At 44.5% G+C, this 19,469-nt stretch overlaps 1 protein-coding gene across 2 annotated transcripts in view; it reads right to left on the bottom strand.

Annotated features, from left to right (window-relative positions):
• The window catches only part of LOC143930466 (glutathione S-transferase P 1-like), a 185,582-nt gene that overhangs the window by 92,662 nt on the left and 73,451 nt on the right, over window positions 1-19,469 (bottom strand). The gene's annotated exons all lie outside the window — the stretch shown is intronic.

The raw sequence follows: 19,469 nt of genomic DNA, 5'->3' as shown, positions 1-19,469 counted from the left end.
ATGACACCCTGCACTCAGTCTGTCCTATCTTCGAGATTGCTTAACACTGGGCGTTATTCTACTCAGAAGGCTTACATTAGAGTACTACTGTGGGAGAAGTTCTGGATCAAAGGTGAGTACTGCAGCCTGATCTGCAATTTTTACCCTTTTGAGGAGGACTCAGAAGTACTGCAGTCTTAATAAACAACATGATTTTAGCAATAAGCAGGTGTTGAAGTTATTTAAAACAATAAAAATTTGCATGTGTCTCATGTCTGCAATTTACAATAGTACCTATAGGGGATACTGTATTTCAGGGAGGGGTGCATGGCACATCAGTATTCCTGGACACTAAATGGCCATTGTGTTTGAAGTACAAATCACTCCTCTTCAACAAACATGTCATTTTCAAATACATATATGCAGTGCCTCTGACTTGCACACAGGCCCAGCAAATCCTCTCATCTTCAAAAATGACAACTAGTATGCTTATTTTTACTTGTACTTTACTGTATCCCATGCCTGTGATATACATTTCAGAACTGTCATAGTTTCTGCAAGAGACATTGCCTTAAGAGAGAGAGATTTCTGTGTATATCACATTACTCCTCTTTGACAGACATGTGATTCAATGAATGAATGAACATAGACAGTGCCTGTGGCTAAAGCTGGCTGTGCACCAAACTAATTTCTTGGGTTCAGCAGGGCGTGGATGAATTTTGGTCCACTGGCTGATCAAAAAATAACTAACAGTGTATGGCTAGCTTCAGGCATGGAGTCCTGGCATATTTCCTCTCTCTGCCTGTAATGCAGAGAGCCTTCCTGTTTTGATAATAATAAGGAACAGGCTTACTTTCGCTTGCCTCTGCCATGTCTCATACCTGAGATCTATATTTAAATGCCCATACACACGATCGGACTTTGTGACAACGAACATGCAAATTAGCTGTTTTAAGGCAACATCCAACCATGTGTACGCTCCATCGGACAAACTTTTTCGGTTTTCATCTGACTTTTGTTGGCTGCGCGAACGGACAAACTTTCCGGCAACAAAAATCCGATCGTGTACAGAAAACCATAGGATTTTTGTACAAAGTACAAATACGCATGCTCAGAACCAATGCAAAAGATCAGACAACAATACAGAAGTTGACCAAGGGTGGCGGTAAAGAGCAGAAAAACCACGTGATTTGGTGAAAGTTGGCTGAAAAAGTCCTTCCGTGTGTATGCAATACAAGTTCACGGCCGACACCCTTTGTACAAAAATCCACGGGAAAGTTTGTACAAAGTCCGATCGTGTGTATGAGGCTTTAGAGCTGCCACAATTCCCACAGAAGATATTAGCTTGATGGAGAGTGATGTCACAGACCAATATAGGGGTTGCGAGCTTCATCCGCCCTGTTTTTTGTCCAATCCCTGGACTTTTTCAGGACAAATTAGCATTTTGGAAATTGGTGTCTTACAGCCCTGCTACGTGCTTTTGTATATGCCTCCTTCTAGCCTTTAAACTGACAAACCCCACAAAATTTTATATAACAAGGAGTATAAGGATCAGTTCAAAGTGGGTTTGTGGAACATTGCAAAATTCGGGTGTCAATGCAGACCTCTCTGAAGTCAATTGGAACTGATTATTTATATTTACACAGTAAGCCCTTGTACACACAGTCGGACATTCCGACAACAAAATCCGTCGGATTTTGCCTGACGGATTTTGTCCAAAACTTGTGTTGCATACACACGGTCGGACAAAGTTGTCGGAAAATCCGATCGTACATAACGTGATGACATTATTTCGTTACGACGGGACTACGTTCAGGCTAGTAGCCAATATCTTTGGTCTAGGAATTTGATCTGAGCATGTGTGGCACATTGTCCGATCGGAATTCTCTACACACAATCGGACAAAGTCCAATTGGATCATGTTGTCGGAAAGTTTTATAGCCCAGTTCTAAAACTTTTTTGGTCGGAGATTCCGACGGAAACAGTCCGATGGAGCCCACACACTGTCGGATTATCCGAAAACACGGTCCTATCGGACATTGTCCATCGGAATTTCCGACCGTATGTACAAGGGCAATGGGTTATTCTTTCTCTAAAGCAATGGAGTATGTTACTTTGTAGTTTAGATTCAGATACAGTTCTATAATCTAGAAAACGGTAACAGAAAATTATTTACAGCTGATTTTTCCACACTGCATTCTGCTGAAATATTCTAAGTAAGAGGGAAACTCTGAAAGAACAGAACTATGTGTGTATTTGATATGTTAGCCATTGTAAACTTTCTGTAAAGGTCATTATTAGAGGTCACAAAAAGGTACTGCTAACACTTTTATCAGCCAGAACAGCCTAATTTGTGAACTTCTTTGATCAAGGTTTATGACTTTCGTCACTCTGGGACTAAGCCAAGTTCAACTTCCATGCCGTATACACACGACCGGACTTTCCGGCAGACTAGGTCCAGCGGGTTCATGCTAGCATTTTCTGCACCCCACATTGCTTTTATGTTCCTTTTTTACCTGTGATCACTTTTATCTTGTCATTTGTTTTATATGACATATTTTTAATAAACCTCCTGGTTTGACCTGCACTATTTGGAACCCTCTTTCCTTCCCGTTTTTTATCTACATGCATTTTTGAGGTTCATGAGGAGTCGCCTTGGAGTAATATCCATCTGCTGCGAGTACGGTTTGTGGAACCTTGGAGCCAAGACCTGGGGATCCCACATCCAAATGAACCAATCTCAGCCCCTATTGGATTACGAGCCTTTCTGACTCACTGTCATACGACATGTGTCCACCACAGTTGGTAAGAGTGTTCACTCACTTATTTTTGAAGCACTGCTGAGAGTGACTACAGACACGCTGCCTCCTTTGTTGCTTCAGATTGTTTGGTGTCACCTTAAAAGGAAGATCTCTTCTCACTTCCACAACTTTATGGACTGTTAGTGTGTATTGTTTTATGCACTTTATGCATTTTCACATTCGTTTTCACACAATTTATTGTCATTGCATCTAGATAGATGTATGATTAAATTTTTTATTGTACACATTAGCGCTACACTGTTTGATCCACTATTCACATTTAACTTTGAGTGTTAGCAGATTTCTCAATATTTATTTGTGGTGTAGCGCAGTCTTTGCCCACCATTCTAATTTAAAATTTACCATATTGTGGATTATAGAGTATTTCAAAATGTCCCACCCAAAATTTGTCACTGTTGCTTCTCATCCACCAATCATATTCAAACTTTAAAACGCCACCTGTTACACCAATGCCATATGTAGTCTGATTTGGGACTATAGGACATAACAAGCAGTTGTTAGGGTTTGAAGCCCACATAACTACATTATACTGCAGGAATTTAAAAAAAAAGAAAATTTTGTATTATGTGGGTTAACACATTTAAATTGCTGCAATGAGCATCCAGCATACGTACTAAACTCAGGCAGGCAACAAGAAGTTAAAAAAAACAATGTGTATTTCTCTCACAATAAAACATTTCTACACCCTGTTATTGCAACATAAAACAAAGGCCCAGTTAAAACCTTAGCAGAAACTATTGCCCTGTACTTAGTGAAGCAGCAATGGACTTAAAGTAAAAGTATAGGCTCCTTTTAAAAAATGTGGTCTGCAACACTTAACTATATGTGCATCTGCGCTTACATAATTCTCTTTGGCCCCTTGCAAAGTCCCACAAACACCTATTGAATCTGCCAGTAAAGTCCCTGTCATATGCAGCTTCTTTTGTAGGCATAGCCAGGGCTCAAGTCCTGCGGGAACGCATGGGAACGGAGTTCCTGTACTTTTTCCACAACAGGAACTCAGTTCCCCTTAGCAGCCGCGTCCTGCATATGCCTGAGTAACTGGTTGCTAGACTGAGCAGCGCCTCCGAGAGAGAGCAGACAGCCACAGACACCACACCAGACAGAGCCACACTTGCTGCTGGTAAGGATCCAGCCTGTGCCCACTGTCCAGTCAGTGCCAGACAGTCCCGGGGGCCGTTGCCGACTACTCCCGCAGCAGCTGTAGCACTTTGCCAGCAGTGTAGCCCAACTCTGAGCTGCCAGACTTCTCCAGTTCAACTTCTCCTCTCCTGAGCTGAGCCTCCGAGTCCTCCCGCCCACGAGGTCCGACATGAGTTTGGCGCCCACCAGAGTCACTGACAAACTTTCAGGTTAGTGTGTTACACACACTTTGTTAGTTACAATGAGCATGCTCCCCCTCCGTTCTGCTGCTGTGTCCTCCACTCCCCCTCCGTTCTGCTGCTGTCCCCCTCCAGTTTTCCTCTGTGTCCCCCTCCGTTCTGCTACTGTCCCCCTCCGTTCTGCTACTGTCCCCCTCCTTTCTGCTACTGTCCCCCTCCGTTCTGCTGCTGTCCTCCTCCAGTTTTCCTCCATGTCCCCCTCCGTTCTGCTGTCCCCCTCCGTTCTTGTGGTGATTATTCTGTTAGTTTGACAAGTTAACTTATGTTGTTTTTGTAAACTGGCACTTTACAATAAATTTTGCACTGTATTTTCTGTTAAATATATGTGCATATGAGCGTATCATTTTTTTAAAAAAAAATTTGGTGGGGGAGTGGATCTTGGATGGGAGTTCCCACACTTTTTTCCCCAGGACTTGGGGAAAATGGAGCTGCACAGTTTCTAAATTCAGAGCAGAGTTGACACTCTCATGTAGGATGTGCCTGTTTGCACTACAGTGGGATAAAAAAATGTTCAAGTGGGAATGGCTATCAGCATTGGCACTGCTGATTTATATGCCTTCATTGATATCGATCAGACCCTAGCCACACCTAGACGTGCCTACTGCTTTCTCGATTTACAGCACTGTCTCAGCTGCTAAAACCCTCCCATGTGGGGTGCAGAATCTGGGAGGGCGAGCGTGATACAATATGCAAGTATATGCATTCTGAGCTTATGTGTTATCTCTAGTGTTTTCTAGCCCTTAGTATCCATCATGAATATTTATATGAGCCTAGGAAAACTGACAGGATGTAAATATGCTTTTGTAGAAGAGTTATGCTTAAAAAATAAAAAAAAAGTCTGATTTTTAATAATCGGATACTTACCTGTCCCAGGGTCCAGAGATGTGGGGGAATGAAGCCCTGCTCATCTCCCTCTCCTCTCTGCGGCATTGTAACTTTGGGCACCCGGCTGTGGCTTCACAGCTGGGCACCCACTGCACGTGCGCGAGCCACGCTGCTCACTGTGACTGGCCGGCCAATCATCTGGGACCTGTGACGTGTCCCAGATGATTGCCTAGAGGGAGAGGTGATCTCTCTTCTGGTGCTGCGGTGCGTTGGGAGGAAGTGGGAGCTGGAACCCTCTAAAAAGAAGGTACCAGCTCCCCCACCAAAAAAATTACATGTCAAATGTGGCATGTCAGGGAGTCACCTCCCTTAAAGCGCAAGTTCCATGTTTGGGTGGAACTCCGCTTTAAGAACACAAAAGCTCCTTGCTTCAATGCCTAGTTAAAGACCTGCAATAAGCATACATACAGAGTTGTCTGAACTCCTAACTTACAGTGACTTGGAAAAAGTATTCACACCCCTTGACATTTTCCACATTTTGTAATGTTACAACCAAAAACCTAAATATATTTTCTGTGATTTTATGTGATAGACCAACACAAAGTGGCACACAATTGTGAAGTGGAAGGAAAATTATAAATGGTTTTCAACATTTTTTACAAATAAATATGTGAAAAGTGTGGCGTGCATTTGTATTCAGCCCCCCTGAGTCAATACTTTGTAGAACCCCTTTCGCTGCAATTACAGCTGCAAGTCTTTTTGGTATGTCACTAGGGATAAGCCGAACACCTCCCGGGTTGGATCGCAGCAGAAAAAAAAACATTAAAGTCTATGAGGAGAAGAACCTTGAAGGGGCGTGACCGGATGTTGAGGTGAGAGGTTGTTGCAACCTGGACCTCGTACCCGCTCCCGCTCTGGAGCTCAGGAGATGCAGCGTGAGGGGGAGCTGAGACTACACTGAGACGCCGGGAGGTGGCGTGGCTGGCTGGTGTGCTGGACAGGTGGCAGAGGGTGTTCCATCTTTGCTGTGGGCACTGGCAGCGAGCTCTCCCATGAGGACCACAGTGGCGCGGCTCCTCTGTGAGAGGTGAGGAGGCAGCGCACATCCGGGATAGAGCCACGGAGGGTATTAAAGGTAGCCACAGTGCCCCAAACACACCCCCACTATGACTAGGAGGAGGGAGACAGCGGCATGGTGAAGGAGAAGGGAGAAAGGGAACCAGGCCGCCACAAAGCTGGAGTGAGTTGCCCATATATCGGGCCCGACACCCGTGAAAGGTGGGCAGGCCAGGGGGGCAAAAAAACTGCATCCCCAGACCGGCTCTTCTGTGGGAAGAAAGAGCCAGGGCCCAGTACCAGCAGCAGCAGTGACAGTCCAGGAGAGCGCTCCAGTTTCAAGCGATATGACAGAGGGTCAAACGCTGGAGCAAACTTCAGGAGGGGAGGAACAGCCATCCCTGGAAGATGTTCTCTATACAATCAACAACTGTAAGTCCTCCTTGTTTAAAATGCCTGACCAACTTAAAGGTATTAAAGAGGAGCTCGTGTTAAGATATGATTTACAGGAGTGTGCAAACACACATCTGTTATGGAAGAGAGACTTGGCCTCTTGGAAGATGATGTTAACCCAATGAAACAAGAGATAAAATCAATGAGGGAATAATTGAATATGTGTATACACAAAATGGACGAAATGGAAAATAGGTTGCGCAGGAAAAACTTAAGGGTTTTGGGTTTCCCGGAGCAAAGTGAGGGGATTAACCCCATAGAATACATGGAGGACTGGTTTATATGAATTTTTGGCAAAGAATCTCTGTCAAGAAGACATTGTAACATTTTATGTTACAAGGATAAAGTTATGATTCTCCAAAAAGCAAGGGAGATGAAAAATATATTGTTTAAAGCTGTAAGGATTTCCATATACCTGAATTTCTCCCAGGAGCTGCAGAAACAGGTCTAGGTTTACAGAAGTCAAATGCAGACTACAACAGTTTAATATAAAATATGCGATGTTATACCCAGCACGGCTGTGGATAACAGTTCTGGGGGAACCCAACATGTTTATACACTGGCAGAAGTGTAGCTGGATACTAATAAAGGGAAATTTCAGTAGAATAAGGAAATATCAAAAGAGTAGAGAATGAACTAAGCCTCTGTGATTAGAGAGGGAATTTTTCATTTGGTTTCCCTTTTGCTTGTTTTTCTCCCTTTTTTTTGGTATATTAGGGAGCGGGGGAGGCAGGCTGCAGTAGGGTAGGGAACGGCAAGTGTGTATTTTTTGGGGGAAATGTATTTTCATTATTGTTATATTTATTTTTTTTGTTTCACAAGAGAAATGTCACATATCACCTCATTGGGTACGGTCACTTTAGAAGCCCACGGGATGGGCCCAAAGAAGGCCAAGGGTGAGGGTTGGGTGGGAACAATGGAAGGATTGGATGGCATGTAAGGGGGAAGAAGGGGAAAAAAGGGGAATGAATGGAGTGTATGTATGAGTGAGGGTATAATGGGGGGCAGGAGTGATAAGTGGAGTTTTTGCATGATTAGAATTCACACAGGAAGGGGAAGAAAAACATAGTTACAAGTGTAAGAGAAGACACACGAACACAAGGGTTTGGGATAATTATTCTAGTTTAGTGAAGGGGGGAAAGGTAAATGACAGCTATTAAGGAAAGAGGAGGGAAATCCCTGATGCACTCCAGGGGGTTAAAGATATGGTCCTGGAATATGCGGGGGATTATGGGTTCAAGAAGAAGTGGGCAATCTTTTCAATGGCCAAGGCAGGTGGGGTTAAAATACTCTGCCTGCAGGAAACACACCTGGAGAGGGAGACAACAAGTACTTTGAGGCATAGAAATGATACCAATCTACTTATACATCCTATTCAATGGGAGGAAGTATCCTGGCGGACTCAGGTGTTTTTTTTCCTGTTGGCAGAGTAAAATAGACAAGAAGGGTAGATATGTTTTTATTTTTTGCCTAATAGAGGATAGGTTGTGCGTTTTGGCCAATGTTTATATCCCCCCACCCTTTCGTATTTTGAATGATGGAGTTTATTATGGATAAGCCAGAAATACTGGTGATAGTGGCGGGAGACTTTAATATGACTATGGATAAAAACATGGATAGGTTTCCACCCAGAATGAAAACTCAAATAAAGCAGTACAGTGCAGATAATATAACCTAATACACTAAAATAATAAAAAATATAAATAACAATCATTCAGTAAAGAAATGCAGGATAGATGAAATAAAACATCAAGAGTCCACATGTGCAGAGTGTCTCCTTCCAGCAGATCGAAGTGATAGATCCCGTCCACCAACAGATAAAGTGGACTCTCACCTTAAACAATGGACCCCTGACGAGTCAGACAGGTCAAAAGAGGCATACAGTGGTGTGAAAAAGTGTTTGCCCCCTTCCTCATTTCCTGTTCCTTTGCATGTTTGTCACACTTAAGTGTTTCGGAACATCAAACCAATTTAAACAATAGTCAAGGACAACACAAGTAAACACAAAATGCAATTTGTAAATGAAGGTGTTTATTATTAAAGGTGAAAAAAAATCCAAACCATCATGGCCCTGTGTGAAAAAGTGATTGCCCCCCTTGTTAAAACATACTATAACTGTGGTTGTCCACACCTGAGTTCAATTTCTCTAGCCACACCCAGGCCTGATTATTGCCACACCTGTTCACAATCAAGGCATCACTTAAATAGGAGCTGCTTGACACAGTAAGGTCCACCAGAAGACCCTTAAAAGCTACACATCATGCCGAGACCCAAAGAAATTCAGGAACAATTGAGAAAGAAAGTAATTGAGATCTATCAGTCTGGAAAGGGTTATAAAGCCATTTTCAAAGCTTTGGGAATCCAGCGAACCACAGTGAGAGCCATTATCCACAAATGGCGAAGACATGGAGCAGTGGTGAACCTTCCCAGGAGTGGCCGGCCGCCCAAAATTACCCCAAGAGCGCAGCGACGACTCATCCAAGAGGTCACAAAAGACCCCACAACAACGTCCAAGGAACTGCATGCCTCACTTGCCTCAGTTAAGGTCAGCGTTCATGCCTCCACCATCAGGAAAAGACTGGGCAAAAATGGCCTGCATGGCAGAGTTCCAAGGAGAAAACCACTGCTGAGAAAAAAGAACATCAAAGCTCGTCTCAATTTCTCCACAACACATCTTGATGATCCCCAAGACTTTTGGGACAACATTCTGTGGACCGATGAGACAAAAGTGGAACTCTTTGGAAGGTGTGTGTCCAAGTATATCTGGCGTAGAAGGAACACTGCATTTCATAAAAAGAACATTATACCAACAGTAAAATATGGTGGTGGTAGTGTGATGGTCTGCGGCTGTTTTGCTGCTTCAAGACCTGGAAGACTTGCCGTGATAAAAGGAACTATGAATTCTGCTGTCTACCAAGAGATCCTGAAGGAGAATGTCCGACCATCTGTTCGTGTACTCAAGCTGAAACGAACTTGGGTTCTGCAGCAGGACAATGATCCTAAACACACCAGCAAGTCCACCACCGAATGGCTGAAGAAAAACAAAATGAAGACTTTGGAGTGGCCTAGCCAAAGTCCTGACCTGAATCCTATTGAGATGTTGTGGTATGACCTTAAAAAGGCCGTTCATGCTCGAAAACCCTCTAATGTAACTGAATTAGGACAATTCTGCAAAGATGAGTGGGCCAAAATTCCTCCAGGACGCTGTAAAAGCCTCATTGCACGTTATCGCAAACGCTTGGTTGCAGTTGTTGCTGCTAAGGGTGGCCCAACCAGTTATTAGGTTTAGGGGGCAATCACTTTTTCACACAGGGCCATGATGGTTTGGATTTTTTTTTAACCTTTAATAATAAACACCTTCATTTACAATTTGCATTTTGTGTTTACTTGTGTTGTCCTTGACTATTGTTTAAATTGGTTTGATGTTCCGAAACACTTAAGTGTGACAAACATGCAAAGGAACAGGAAATGAGGAAGGGGGCAAACACTTTTTCACACCACTGTATCCCCATCAGGGGTTAATCAGAGGCATCCACATTCGTATGATAGTACTCCTGAGGTGCAATCAATCTCGAGTCTCATATGTCAGCAAAGTTCCATAGTTTATATGTAAAAAACATAAAATGGCAACATCTAGTGCTCTCCGTATTGAATTTATAAAAAAAAAAAGCAAGATAAAATATAATGCACTCACATAATATAGCGGCCGCTGATGAAGTTCCGCCTACATTGGGGACGCAACGCGTACGGACCACGTGACCTGAGTCGTGACGTCACCCGCTTGCTTCGACGCTGATCCGTGCATGGATGCCTGTTGTATTGGTTTCGATTTGTCTGTAACTCGGCACTGGAGCGCAGTGCTATATTATGTGAGTGCATTATATTTTATCTTGCTTTTTTTTTTTTATAAATTCAATACGGAGAGCACTAGATGTTGCCATTTTATGTTTTTTACATATAAACTATGGAACTTTGCTGACATATGGGACTCGAGATTGATTACACCTCAGGAGTACTATCATACGAATGTGGATGCCTCTGATTAACCCCTGATGGGGATATGCCTCTTTTGACCTGTCTGACTCGTCAGGGGTCCATTGTTTAAGGTGAGAGTCCACTTTATCTGTTGGGGGAAGGGATCACATCTATCACTTCGATCTGCTGGAAGGAGACACTCTGCACATGTGGACTCTTGATGTTTTATTTCATCTAGCCTGCATTTCTTTACTGAATGATTGTTATTTATATTTTTTTTATTATTTTAGTGTATTAGGTTATATTATCTGCGCTGTACTGCTTTATTTGAGTTTACATTGTGGGATTTGGTATTTTGACCTACAGTATTCGAGCTGCAGTATTCAATTAAGGATTTTTTACATTTATTTTTTTTAGTTTAATTTGTTCAGCGCTGGTTGATTTGGATTTTTAGGTTTCCACCCAGGGCCCCCTCTGGTGGTACATCCAGCAGCCCGCTCTCTCAGTTTTGTGGGGAGATAGACCTGGTGGATGTCTGAAGGTTGTGGTATCTGGATGTAAAACAGTATTCCTGCCACTCTAAGACACATTCTACCCTGTCTAGGATAGATCTCGTGCTCTGTAATGAAGGGGCCTTGAATATGATGGAAGAAGTAAGACATGAGCTGAGGAGTCTCTCAGATCACTCACCCGTGTTTTTTTTCAATAAAGATGGGGAATAGCTATAGAAGGAGTGACTGGAGGATAAACCCCTTCTGGCTGGAATTGATTGAGAATTCAGGGAAAATAACTGCCAGCCTGGAGGAGTTTATAGAACTAAACACACATTCAGCCTTGGTGGGGGTGATCTGGGACAGCTTGAAGGCATTTCTTCGGGGGTTATTAATCTAGTAAATCTCTCAGTTTAAAAAACAAACAAAATTAAAAGAGACCATTGCATGGGGGAATGCTAGAGACAAGGAAAGTTATACGTGGCTGACCCAACGCCGGCAAGGTATGGGGAGTGGTTGGAGAGACAGGAAGGATATAGGAAGCGGATCTTGACTAAAGCAGAGAATAGGAGGCTATTTCAAAAATAGTTTTCTTTGGGGAGGGGGAGCGAGTAGGGATTGGAGTCTCTGTTGACATTAGAAAAGCTACAAAAGACAACAGCAGATATGGCAAATCAAAAGGCTCTGGATCCGGGTGGCTTACCAATAGAAATATATAAGAGGTATGGTGGCATATTGCTCCCAAAACTCTTGGATGTGCTTAACTGGGCTGTGGGAGAAGGGAAGCTACTATCATCTATGACAGAAGCAACAATTATAGTACTGTCAAAAGAAGGGAAAAATCCACTGGAAGAAGCATCATATAGAGCAGTGATGGCGAACCTTGGCACCCCAGATGCTTTGGAACTACATTTCCCATGGTGCTCAACTACACTGCAGAGAGCATGAGCATCATGGAAAATGTAGTTCCAAAACATCTGGGGTGCCAAGGTTCGCCATCACTGATATAGACCAATATCCCTCTCTGTTCAGATGTAAATTTTTTAGCAAAGGCACTAGCGTCGAGATTAAATAGAATAATATCAAAACTCGTACATCCGGATCAAACAGGTTTTATACACAACACAGCATGTGTGAATATAAGGCGGACCCATATAAACATCCAGTTACCAACAGAAAACAAGGGGACTAGGGCCATTCAGTCATTGGATGCCATCAAGGCTTTTGATAGCCTTGAATGTCATTTCCTTTGGCAAGTCTTGGCATAATTTCAATTTGGGCCTAACTTTATTAAATGGATCAAAATATTATACGAGGGACCTAGAGCCAAAGTGCGAATAAATGGGGAAAACTCAGATTGGTTTAGGTTGGAGAGGGGGATGAGACGGGGTGTCCATTATCGCCGCTGCTCTTTGCCCTGGCAATAGAGCCATTGGCCATTGCCCTGAGAGCGTTATCAGAAGTACACAGATTTAGGAGTGCGCTGAGAGAAGAGAAGGTCGCCATGTATGCGGATGATGTATTGCCGTCTCTGGGGGGCGCGCAGACCTCCCTAAAGGCCGCAATGGGCATAGTCAGAGATTTTGGTCGCCTCTCTGGGTTGGAGATTGGCTGGGAAAAGTCGACACTGTTGCCAATTGATCCAAGACAATATATAGCATGTAATTTAGTCATGCTCATGACAAAATTAAAACAAATGTCGGGGTGTGGTCTCAACTTCCAATCTCGAAAACTGGCCGTTGCAATTTAATTAAAATGGTTTGGATGCCACAGATTCTGGAAATGTTACATAACTCTCCAGCTTGGATCCTGAATCACTGGTTTAAGAAATCGGACAGTGTTTTTAGAGAACTGATCTGGAAGAATGGAGTGGCCAGAATACATCTGTGGGTGTTGCGGCTGCCAAGGGAGGAGGGGGGACTAGCCATGCCAAACCCAAGAAATTATTTTTTAGCCACACAGATGCAGCATATGAGAGGGGGCATTCTACCAGCAGAGAGGCAAGTAGGAGGGAATTTGATGTTGGCAGATACTAGCCATGATACAGTAGTAGAGGCAGTTGAGGCAGATTCATTTGGCTCTAGGTGCACTACGGCCCAATTGATGGTAAAAAGCTGGGAAGTTGTTAGGGCTACATTGGACTACGGTGGCTTCTCTGAATTCTCCCCCTTGTGTGATAATAAGAACTTAAAGGAGCTGTTGGCAATGGGGAAGATTGAGAAATGGGAACGAAAAGACATCCACTGCCTGGCACAAATGTATAATGCTGGCAGGCTGAAAACTTTTCAGGAGATAAGAGAGGAATATGCAGTTCCAAATAGGTCTTTTTATAGGTACCTGCAGGTAAGACATGACCTGGACACGCAGTTTGGGGAAAGGGCAGTGGAGTGGAGTGAAATGCCCTCTCTCCAAAGGGTGGTCAATGCAGGGATGTCTAAGGGGTTGGTTTTCGACATGTATGGGTGCATAAGTATGGCTGAATTGGAAGGTGATGGGGGACTCCTCATCAGACCCAAATGGGAGAAGGATATTGGGCAAATAACTGAGGAACAATGGAGCAGAATACTGGCATCAGGGCCAGAGGTTTCACTGTCCCCCTCACAGATTGTATCCCATCTATTTCTGTTACATAGAGCATATTATACCCCTTTGAAAATGTTTAAGTTTGGAAGAAGGTCCAAAGACCGGGCTATTCTAACACATGAATATGCCTTGATCTAAACCACCCCATTGTAGCTCTAGCTGTATGTTTAGGGTACTTGTCCTGCTGGAAGGGGAACCTTTGCCCCAGTCTCAAGTCTTTTGCAGACCCTAACAGGTTTTCTTCTAAGATTGCCCTGTATTTGTCTCCATCCATCTTCCCATCAATTCTGGCCAGCTTCCCTGTCCCTGCCACCATCATGTTTCACAGTGGGGATAGTGTGTAGAGGGTGATATGGAGTGATAGTTTTCTGCCACACATAGCGTTTTGCTTTTAGGCCAAAAAGTTCAATTTTGGTCTCATCTGACCAGTGCACCTTCTTCCACAAGTTTGCTGTGTCGCCCACATGGCTTCTCACAAACTACAAAAGGGGCTTCTTACACTTTCTTTCAACAATGGCTTTCTTCTTGCCACTCTTCCATAAAGGCCAGATTTGTGAAGTGCACAACTAATAGTTGTCCTGTCCCTCTGCAGCTCCTCCACAGTTACAATGGGCCTATTGGATGCTTCTATGATTAATTCTCTCCTTGCCTGGCCTGTCAGTTTAGGTGGACAGCCATGTCTTGGTAAGTTTGCAGCTCTGCCATATTCTTTCCATCTTTGTATGATGGATTGAACAGTGCTCTGTTCAAAGCTTGGAATTTTTTTTTATAACCTAACCCTGCTTTAAACTTCTCCACAACCTTATCCCTGACCTGCCTGGCGTGTTCCTTGGCCTTCATGATGCTATTTATTCACTAAGGTTCTATAACAAACCTCTGAGGACTTCACAGAACAGCTTTATTTATACTAAGTTTAAATTAAACACAGGTGGACTCTATTTACTAATTAGGTGACTTCTGAAGACAATTGGTTCCACTAGATTTTAATTAGGGGTATCAGAGTAAAGAGGGCTGAATACAAATACATGCTACACTTTTCACATATTTATTTGTTAAAAAAACATTTATCATTTTCCTTCTACTTCACAATTATGTTCCACTTTGTGTGGGTCTATCAACATAAAATCCCCCAAAAGAAACATTTCCGTTTTTGGTTGTAACATGAAAAAAATGTGGAAAATTTTAAGGGGTATGAATACGTTCTCAAGGTACTGTACATACTTTTTCTGTCCATTGACTTACTAAGTAATGTAGACTGTCGGGATGAGGACCTGGATTTGCACATTTAAAAAACATCTCAGCAATGGTATCTCCCATATTCTACAAAATTTCCTTTAACCACTATGACGGCTACAGAGCGGACCTGCTTTTCCGGGACGCCCTGAGGGGCGCGCGCAGCACGCTCTTTGATCAGCGAGTCTATGAGACTCAACTGATCACGGATCGGAGCAAGGGGTCGATCCCGACCCCTTACCACGTGATCAGTTGTCAGCCAATGACAGCTGATCATGTGACACAACAGAGCCGGTAATCGGCTATTTTTCCTCCTCGCGCTGTCAGCGTGAGGAGAAAAAAAAAAGCCGATTACCGGCGACATCAGTCGCGATCACGGCCAACTTATCAGTGCCCACCTGCCCCCTGCCAGTGCCACCTAAATAATAAAAAGTGCCCCCCATCAGTGCCACCTATCAGTGCCCATAGTGCCACCCATCAGTGCCCACAGTGCCACCCATCAGTGCCCACAGTGCCACCCATCAGTACCCACAGTGCCACCTATCAGTGCCCACAGTGCCACCTATCAGTGCCCACAATCTGCCTCAACAACAGTGCTGCACCCCAGTGCCACATATCCGTGCCCATCAGTGCCCAGCAGTGCCACCCAGGCCCGGACTGGCCATAGGGCACACCGGGCATTTGCCCGGTGGGCCGCGGACCGCCGGGCCGCATATCACTGGGAAGCTGGTCCTGCCAATCTGCCATAAGCTCCGCGGCCGGCTCCGCGGCCGGCTCCGCGGCCGACGGCCGCATTTATTTCTGCCACTGCCAGAGACTGAGTTGCAGGCTGCGGGCTGGGCTGGGCTGCGGGCTGGACTGCTCCTTGTGCCAGCGCCGCTCACCACAGCCATCTCCTCGGCCACCTCCACGGCCTTTCACCTTTGGAGGAAATGAAGAAGAGGTCATGTGACCGAAGGGGGAGGAGTTGGAGGAGAACTCATCTTCTTAGTGTCGTAAAAGAACCTGCAACTAGAAAGGTAAGTGACACTATTGCCTGCCTCATATGTATATTTTTTTATGCATCTTTGCTGATAATGTGTTTTTTTTTTTTTTATCATGCCTCTGCCAATGTGTTTTTTATTTATCATGCCTGTGCCAATGTGTTTTTTTTTCAATGCCTGCCAATTTTTTTTTTTTTTTTATCATGCCTGTGCCAATGTGTTTTTTTTTCAATGCCTGTCAATGTGTTTTTTTTTTTTTATCATGCCTGTGCCAATGTGTTTTTTTTTCAATGCCTTTCAATGTGGTTTTTTTTTTTTTATCATGCCTGTGCCAATGTGTTTTTTTTTTATCATGCCTGTGCCAGTGTGTTTTTTTTTCAATGCCTGCCAATTTTTTATTTTTTTTTATCATGCCTGTGCCAATGTGTTTTTTTTTCAATGCCTGTCAATGTGTTTTTTTTTTTTTTTATCATGCCTGTGCCAATGTGTTTTTTTTTTCATGCCTGCCAATGCTTTAGGCTGGGTTCACACTGCAGCGATGCGGGAACGCCGCGGATCCGCGGCGTTTTCCCGCATCGCATGCCTCCCGGCGGCAGTTCACACTGCCCTATGCGAACTGCTGGGAGTGTCAGTGAAACGTTAATGACACACGCAGATCAGTTCACATATCGCAGTGCGATCTGCAAACTCGGACAGGGATCGGATCACATGGTATGAACACCCATGTGATCCGATTCTGCTGCGGACCAAAAAAAGGGTCCTGTGCGAGTTTGGGGCGGGTGCGATGCGAATTCAGCCATACTATCTGTATGGCTGAACTCGCATCGCACAGAGATCGGATGTGATTTGCACTGCAGTGCGGTGTGAATCACATCCGGTTCTCTTAGTCGCAGCAGTGCGAACCCAGCCTAAAACTGATCTTAATAAAAAATAAAAGTGGTCAGTCTCTCTTATGCCCCGTACACACGAGAGGAATTAAGTCTGACAGACCTCCAAAGGAGTTCCGCCGGAGTTCCGCTGGAGTTCCGACGGAGTTCTGGCGGACTTTTCGACCGAACGGACTTGACCACACACCATCACACCAAACTCCGACGGAGTCGAACGTGATGACGTACGACTGGATTCGACGTAGGAAGTTCATAGACAGTAGCCAATAGCTGCCCTAGCGTCGGTTTTAGTCCGTCGGAGTAGCACACACACGAGCGGATTTTTCAAAGGGGACCGGGTCCGGCGGAGTTCCGTCGGGAAAATTTAAAGCATGCTTCATTTCTAAAGTCCGTCAGACTTTAGCTTCGCTAAAGTCCGTTGCAGCCCACACACGATCGGATAGTCCGCCGGACTCAGTCCGTCGGAGTTTGGATGTCGAAAAGTCCGCTCGTGTGTACGGGGCATAAGAGATCCCTTTCACACTGGTCATCTCCTGTATTAGATCCGCAGTCTCTGGTCCTCTCCTGTAATAGATCCGCAGTCTCTGGTCATCTCCTGTATTAGATCCGCAGTCTCTGGTCATCTCCTGTATTAGATCCGCAGTCTCTGGTCATCTCCTGTATTAGATCCGCAGTCCCTGGTCATCTCCTGTATTAGAGCCGCAGTCTCTGGTCATCTCCTGTATTAGAGCCGCAGTCTCTGGTCATCTCCTGTAATAGATCCGCAGTCTCTGGTCATCTCCTGTATTAAATCCGCAGTCTCTAGTCATCTCCTGTATTAAATCCACAGTCTCTGGTCATCTCCTGTATTAGATCCGCAGTCTCTGGTCATCTCCTGTATTAGATCCGCAGTCTCTGGTCATCTCCTGTAATAGATCCGCAGTCTCTGGTCATCTCCTTTAATAGATCCGCAGTCTCTGGTCATCTCCTGTAATAGATCCGCAGTCTCTGGTCATCTCCTGTATTAAATCCGCAGTCTCTAGTCATCTCCTGTATTAAATCCACAGTCTCTGGTCATCTCCTGTATTAAATCCGCAGTCTCTGGTCATCTCCTGTATTAGATCCGCAGTCTCTGGTCATCTCCTGTAATAGATCCGCAGTCTCTGGTCATCTCCTGTAATAGATCCGCAGTCTCTGGTCATCTCCTGTAATAGATCTGCAGTCTCTGGTCATCTTTTGTATTAGATCTGTAGCCTCTGGTCATCTCCTGTAATAGATCCGCAGTCTCTGGTCATCTCCTGTATTAGATCCGCAGTCTCTGGTCATCTCCTGTATTAAATCCGCAGTCTCTGGTCATCTCCTGTATTAGATCCGCAGTCTCTGGTCATCTCCTGTATTAAATCCGCAGTCTCTGGTCATCTCGTGTATTAGATTTGCAGTCTCTGGTCATCTCCTGTATTAGATCCGCAGTCTCTGGTCATCTCCTGTATTAGATCCGCAGTCTCTGGTCATCTCCTGTATTAGATCCGCAGTCTCTGGTCATCTCCTGTATTAGATCCGCAGTCTCTGGTCATCTCCTGTAATAGATCCGCAGTCTCTGGTCATCTCTTGTATTCGATTTGCAGTGTCTGGTCATCTCCTGTATTAGATCCGCAGTCTCTGGTCATCTCCTGTATTAGATCCGCAGTCTCTGGTCATCTCCTGTAATAGATCCGCAGTCTCTGGTCATCTCCTGTATTAAATCCGCAGTCCCTGGTCATCTCCTGTATTAGATCTGCAGTCTCTGGTCATCTCCTGTAATAGATCCGCAGTCTCTGGTCATCTCCTGTAATACATCCGCAGTCTCTGGTCATCTCCTGTAATACATCCGCAGTCTCTGGTCATCTCCTGTATTAGATCCGTAGTCTCTGGTCATCTCCTGTATTAGCTCCGCAGTCTCTGGTCATCTCCTGTATTAGATCCGCAGTCTCTGGTCATCTCTTGTATTAGATTTGCAGTGTCTGGTCATCTCCTGTATTAGATCCGCAGTCTCTGGTCATCTCCTGTATTAGATCCGCAGTCTCTGGTCATCTCCTGTATTAGATCCACAGTCTCTGGTCATCTCCTGTATTAGATCCGCAGTCTCTGGTCATCTCCTGTAATAGATCCGCAGTCTCTGGTCATCTCTTGTATTAGATTTGCAGTGTCTGATCATCTCCTGTATTAGATCCGCAGTCTCTGGTCATCTCCTGTATTAGATCCGCAGTCTCTGGTCATCTCCTGTAATAGATCCGCAGTCTCTGGTCATCTCCTGTATTAAATCCGCAGTCTCTGGTCATCTCCTGTATTAGATCCGCAGTCTCTGGTCATCTCCTGTAATAGATCCGCAGTCTCTGGTCATCTCCTGTAATACATCCGCAGTCTCTGGTCATCTCCTGTAATACATCCGCAGTCTCTGGTCATCTCTTGTATTAGATCCGTAGTCTCTGGTCATCTCCTGTATTAGATCCGCAGTCTCTGGTCATCTCCTGTATTAGATCCGCAGTCTCTGGTCATCTCCTGTATTAGATCCGCAGTCTTTGGTCATCTCTTGTATTCGATTTGCAGTGTCTGGTCATCTCCTGTATTAGATCCGCAGTCTCTGGTCATCTCCTGTATTAGATCCGCAGTCTCTGGTCATCTCCTGTAATAGATCCGCAGTCTCTGGTCATCTCCTGTATTAAATCCGCAGTCTCTGGTCATCTCCTGTATTAGATCCGCAGTCTCTGGTCATCTCCTGTATTAAATCCGCAGTCTCTGGTCATCTCCTGTATTAGATCCGCAGTCTCTGGTCATCTCCTGT

This window comes from Lithobates pipiens, unplaced genomic scaffold, assembly GCF_037356315.1.
Source record: "Lithobates pipiens isolate NorthernLeopardFrog02 unplaced genomic scaffold, aLitPip1_a1.2 Scaffold_25, whole genome shotgun sequence".
Classification (NCBI taxonomy): Eukaryota; Metazoa; Chordata; class Amphibia; order Anura; family Ranidae; genus Lithobates; species Lithobates pipiens.
The sequence above is the reverse complement of the archived record's forward strand: the minus strand, read 5'-3'. Positions and strand labels throughout refer to the sequence as shown.